This window comes from Cannabis sativa, chromosome 3, assembly GCF_029168945.1.
Source record: "Cannabis sativa cultivar Pink pepper isolate KNU-18-1 chromosome 3, ASM2916894v1, whole genome shotgun sequence".
Lineage (NCBI taxonomy): Eukaryota > Viridiplantae > Streptophyta > Magnoliopsida > Rosales > Cannabaceae > Cannabis > Cannabis sativa.
In genome coordinates, this window is record NC_083603.1 from 3,669,423 (window position 1) to 3,676,421 (window position 6,999).

Consider the following 6,999-nt stretch of genomic DNA (forward strand, 5'->3'; position numbering starts at 1 on the left):
TATCACTACATTGAATATTATTAATTTTTATTATGCAAGTTCATGAATCCTTAATTGTATTAAAATTTTACTCAAAAATTAAAATAATAATAATAATAATAGTAAAAACTACAACATCTAATAAATTAATGTTTACACTCGAAGAAGAAAATAACATATAATAAGGTGAAAAAACAGTGATGGTTAAGTTATCTATTTAAATAAAATTACCCTTTATATATATAATATAGCTATATATATATAAGGCAGCTAAATAATAGCTGGCTTGTTTTTGTAATTTCTACATGAAGATATTTATTTATTAATTATTATAGGTTTTAGCTGTTCATGAAAAATTCAAATGGTCGATCGTGAAATAAATTTTCTGTTATTATTAATTCATTTTTCAGATTATTTATTTATTTATTTATTATGTAAAAAGAGATCAGACCAATTGGAGTACATGTTGTCTCTACATGCCTTTCTTTAATGAGACCTAAATGCATATATATAGAAATATAATATATATATATATATATATATAAATATATACTGAAAAATGGTCCAGGATATATATGAACAACCCTTGTTTTTTAGTTTTGTTGATCAGTCATTGTTAAAAAATAAAGAAACAAAAGGTGTAAATTTTTGTGAAATGCTTTCCTTGTTTCATATATATAAAATATTTAGCCTTACTTTTACTATACTCAACACAAGATTTGTTCATTTTACTCTTTTTTATATAGATATATATCAAGTCAAGTAATTGGTCTAAAATAAAGACATGGCTTTCATAAGAGAATTCTAACATGAAACTGATTTCAAGGTAATAATTATATTCATGTAATTCCAAAATGGACCAAATGTAATGAGTAAATATTGTTTTTTGTTTTGTTTTTTTTAATCGACATAAAGCTAATAAATACATATGTACAACTAATTAATTAATAACAAGTTAAGTGATTAATAAAAAATCATAATAATAATTAATAGATTTATATATACTATTTTGTACTCCTAATTAATTTTATTTTGTTTTCTTAATTTTTGCATTTTCATTATTCTGATGTAGCAGTTTTGACTTTTCTTCTGAGTTTTGTTTGTGCCCGTTGTTGTAACAAATTATATTCTTCAATATATAAAGTGGCAATCTCATCTTAGTCGAATGAGCCATTTTTATTTCACTCTCTCTCTCTCTCTCTCTCTCTCTCTCTCTCTCTCTCTCTCTCTCTCTCTCTCTCTCTCTCTCTCTCTCTCTCTTTTCAAATTCTTTTCATGGTATCTGAGCTCTAATGATGTCAAATGAACCTAATTCTTCTAACAGTAGAGGAAAAGTCGAAGGCAATGGTACTCCTCCGAACACTACTCATCTAGTTCAACCTGCTCAAGAGGATCCACAAGCAGGACTCCCTAATAACAACCTCCGTCTGCTAAATCTAAGATTAGACATATCCAACTACACTTTATGGAGATCTCTCATTCTGGCAATTGTAAGAGCTTACAATCTCGACGGCTATGTGCTATTGGAAAAATTCCTCCACCTCCTCAAACACTTGAATGTAATCTCCTGAACCCTGCTTATCTTCAATGGCTGAGGTTTGATCAATTTCTAATCCACTGGATGATGAACTCTGTGTTTGAACTGATGGTTGGACATGTGATCAATTGTTGAACATTATTCGAGATCTGGAATATTTTTGCACAACTCTTTTCATAAAGATTGGGAACCAAAGTTATGCAAGTTCGAGGACTTCCTCGGGCCACCAAGAAAGGTTCATCCTAGATCGAAGAATACTTTCTAAAGATGAAAAGTTGTGAGGATGCTCTTGCTAGAGCTGGACAACCAATCACTGATGATGATCTAGTTATGTACATTCATGGAGGTCTAGGAAAAGAAAATGAAGTCGTCATTGTCAATCTAACATCTTGTGACATTCTGTTGAGCCTGCAAGAAGTTTAATCCATATTACACAGTTACGAACTTCAAATCAATCAAAACAACACTGACACTCTCTCCAATGTTAAGCAAATCTTGCAAATCTTTCTTTGAACAACAACACTAAAAGAAAATACATTGGTCGTGGTCAGAGAGGAAACTAGAGAGGAGGAAGAGGCTACTCTAGTAATCGTGGTGGAAGAGGCAATAGACCTATGTGTCAATTGTGTGGAAGAACTGGCCATACTGCTCAAAAGTGCTATCACAGGTTTAACATCACCTTTAGTGGAGCTTCCTCCTCAAGCAACGCAAACTATGACACCAACACAAAAAATCCACAAGCAAATCTTGGAGAAACTCCAACTACAGGTGATATCTCTAGAGCATGGTTTCTTTATATATTGGATCCACGCACCATATGACAACTGACTCCTAGAATTTGCAGAACACAGTGGACTACAAAGGCGAAGCCAAAGTAGTTGTTGGTAATGGTACTTCTATGACTATTCTTCAAATTGGTTCTAAGTCTATGTCTAATAAAATTCCTTATAAGCCTCTTGTTCTCAAAGATAATTTGTATATTCCTAATGTCAGCAAAAATCTATTGAGCATTTCTCTAATCACTAGAGGTAATCATGTCACTCTAGAGTGTAGTAATATTTGTTGTCTAATCAAAGATAAGACAATGAGGCAAGTTCTTCTAAAAAGTTCCCTCAATGATGCCCTATACAAACTCCAAGTGTAGCCACCAAGTTCTTCATCCTTACCTCAGTCCAAAATCAAATCAATCCAAGAAAGTAAAAGTAGCATTCCTTTTGCTCTCAACTGTACTACTGCTAGTAATCATACTCTAAATAATTCTAAAACTGTTTCTACTTGGCATTGTAGGCTTGGATATCCATCCAAATCAATTTTAGCTAAAGTTGTTGCTCATGTTAGTCCAAACTTCAAATATAAATCAGTAACTTTTGCGATGCATGTCAAATAGGGAAAATACACCAATTTAATAATGTTAAATCTACTGAAAATAAAGCTACAACTCCTTTTGAATTAGTTCACACAAATATTTGGGGACCATCTTTTTACACTTCCATCGATGGATACAAATATTAGATAAGTTTTGTAAATAATTTTAGCAAGCTTGTGTGGATTATTCCTATCAATGTTAAGTCTAAAGCACCTTCACTGTTCAATCAGTTTAATGCCCTTATTGAAAGACAGTTTCTAACCAAAATTAAATGTATACAGTCTGACTTAGGGAAAGAGCTTTCACCTCTCAAAAACCAGTTCCTAACTTTTGACATTGTGCTCAAAAACTCAAGTTCTCATACACGTCAACATAGGGTAGAATAAAAAGAAAGGATGGGCATGTTGTAGATGTTGGCCTAACTCTTCTAGCTCAAACTAAAATGCCACAAGAATTTTGGTGGGAAGCTTTTATGTTTCTGCATCATACCTCATAAATAGATTGCCTACCCCTATGAACAAGTTCCTCTCCCCATTTGAAAAACTGTACAAAACTCCACCAGATTATAGGATTTTAAAGATTTTTTGTTGTTCTTATTTTCCTCTACTCAGGCCTTATCAAGCTCACAAGGTGTCTTTTAGATCCTTAAAGTTTTTATTTATAGGGTACATCATGTCACACAAAGATTATAGATATCTTCATCCAAGTGACATAATTTATGTAGCTAGAAGTGTCAACACCTGGTGGAACAGGCAGTAACCAGATTTAACCTCCTAACAATGTTGCATCATATACAACCTCATTTCTCTTGACCATGATGTTTGGTTTATTGATACCAGTGCAAGAAACCACATCTCAAATGAGCTTAATAAGATGAACCTAAAAGAAGAATACAGTGGTAAGGAAACAGTCGTTGTGGGAAATAGTAATAAACTTCCTATTCATCATATTGGGCTTGGCTCTCTGCATACTTAGTTTGCATCTCCATTAGTCCTAAAAAAAATTTTACATGTACCCCAAATTACCAAAAACCTATTTAGCATTTTAAAACTTACATTTGACAATAATGTGTCTGTTGGATTCTTCTCTGATTTGTGTCGTGAAGAACAAGGAGGCAAAGCAGCTCTTACTCAAAAGGAGGCTTAGAGATGTACTCTATCAGTTTACATTCTACATTCAACATCACATCTTGCTTCAAATCCATTGGCATCTTGTTTTTTTTTTTTTATCTTATAGTTTCTTCCAATCCTAATGCTGCTTAGCCTGTAGCTAGATAAAGTGTTTGTTCAATCAAAGATAGATGGCATACGAGATTAGGTCATTCATCTAGTCGTGTACTTGATGTTGTTTCAACCACAATTAGAAAAATCAAAAGCGATCATTCTCTCAGTTTTTGTGATGCCTTTAAATTGGGAATTAATCTCATACACTACCATATAAAAATAACCCTCTTCGTGCATTTAAACCTCTCAAACTTGTGCACGCAGATTTATGAGGATCATCTCCCATAATATCTAACACTAATTTTAGGTTTCATATCCACTTTGTGAATGAATACAACCAATATACTTGGAGTTGGATCTACCCCTTGAGAACCAAATTTGAGGCATTTAATGCTTTTACTCAGTTTAAATCTCTGGTTGAAAACTAATTTAATTTTTAGATCAAAGCATTCACTCAGTTTTTGAATGATCATGGTATTGAGTTCACACACTCAAGTTCATATACTTTACCTCAAAATGATTGAGTTGAACAAGACTTACATTTTTTGCTCAACCACATGTTCCTCAAAAAAATTGGTGGGATGCTTTAAAAATATCCACTTACCTAATTAACTAATTGCCTACTCTTGTTTTGAACCAAAAATATTACCCTTTGAACTCAGTATTAATTAACTTTTACTTTTGAACTATTTTTAACCTTTCACCTGAATTGTAAAAAAAATAAAAGAATATAAAAAAAAAAAAGTTTAAAATTCTAGAAAATAGAAAATATTTATATGGAACAATAATATATATATTGTATGTACATGCATGACAAATGGGATAGAAAATTTCATTTCATGATAGGTCACATTCTTGTCTCCTTCTTGGTAATTGAGGCTAGCTAATAAAATCCAACCATTTAATATTTATAAATACAAAATAACTTTATATATATATATATATATATATTTATACATACACTTTATTCATTTGGTCAACAAAAACAATATTAGTTAAATTACTTTATTGCAGAAATGTCTACCTTTCGTACCTTATTATATTCTCATGATATCAGTATTCAGTAGTTAGTCATCTCCTAAGTCACACCATAATATTTATATTAATTTCAATCTTTCTTTTTATCTCATATTATTATATTCTATATATATATCATCCTTTTCAGAACATAAAAAAAACTCTTTTTTTTTTATTTTAAAAAATGAAAAAGAATCTATTGATCCTTTTAGATTATATGCATGTTAATTATTTACTATAATATATATATATATATATATATTAAAAATATCAATATAAACTTTATAATTATTTACTATAATATATATATTAACCAAAATTGAAATGAGAGTATTATAATTTTTTTACAAAATACAAAATTTAAATTATCATAACAAAATTAAATTTTATACTATAAAATTTTGGAATATTTTTTCTATTAAAAAATGGAATATTTATGAGCAGCATAAATTTAATGTTTATTTTTAGCGGCATAAGTACCTAGTATTTATAAAACTGTAATTTTTCTTTAATTTTGTAAGTACATACTCCGTTTTGAATTTATTAAAAGAATATTTGAAAATAACTGATACTACATGTTTCTGTCAAGACCTAATGATCTAAAATATAGACCTTATACGTAACCTATTTAAAAAAAAATAAATGAGTTTTTATCGATAAAATTTGAGAAAAATATAATTTTACAAACATTAAATATTTAAATTTATACCACTCACAAACTTAAAATTTAATATATTATTATATATATATATTATGTATTATATAGGCATAGAATTATTAATGTCATTTATTATTAATTTATATACATATGTATGTGTAGTAGTAGTAGTAATAGGGGATTCAGAATTCAGATCACTCAGCCGTAGGCCCTCTATCCAAAAAAATCAACGAAAATAAAAATAGTAGAAATAATTAAACAATTATGGCATTTCTAAATTCTGGATATTGAACAGAGATACAGAACAGAACCCCACTCGAGAATTGAGTCATTCCATCATAATGAATGACCAATATGGAATTAATTACACTCTTTCACTTTCTCTCTCTCTCTCTATATTTATATATATATATATATGTATATATATATGAGAGAAAAGACCTGTTTGCCGGCCAGGATATGGACATAGATATGGGACCTCAAATATTTTCATTTAATACAAACACTGCTCCAAACAAGCCACACTATAATTTGGTATATATATATAATCCCTAACAGTGTAAGAAAATACCATATATTAAATTTTCCAAGTGAAAAGACAATAATGTATTAACCACAATATATATATATACCAAATATATTGTCATGTATTTGGATTCATGTTTGGCTATATTTATATCTTTTGTTGTGTAAAGTAACATAAATGACATGCATGCATGGATGGAGTGGACTGTGTGTGTATAGAGAGAGAGAGGAGAGAGAGTGGAGTGTATATATATACATATATATATATATACGTTATTAGATATTAGTGGGATTTAATATTTGTGATTAGCGATATTTTTTAAAAATTATTATATTGAGACTCGATATTTAATTGTACTTATAGCAATTAGGGCCGACTCTGAGAATATATGAGCGAAAAATATTAAAAAAGAGTGTAATGGAACTCAAACTTACACTATTATGTAATGTGTCATATAATCCAACCAACCAAACTATGAATATTTGTTATTTATAAAATACTTAATTTTGCTTAAATAAAAACCAAGTCTTTCATTTTAAGGTTTTTTTTTATGTTTTAATTTTTACATTGCAAAGAAGTTTTTTTTTTCCTATTTTTACATAAATCCACATAGCAACTAATAAAGTAACTTACTCAAATCCACATATAACAACTCACAAAGCAACTCAAAATGTAAAATGAAAAAAAAAATAG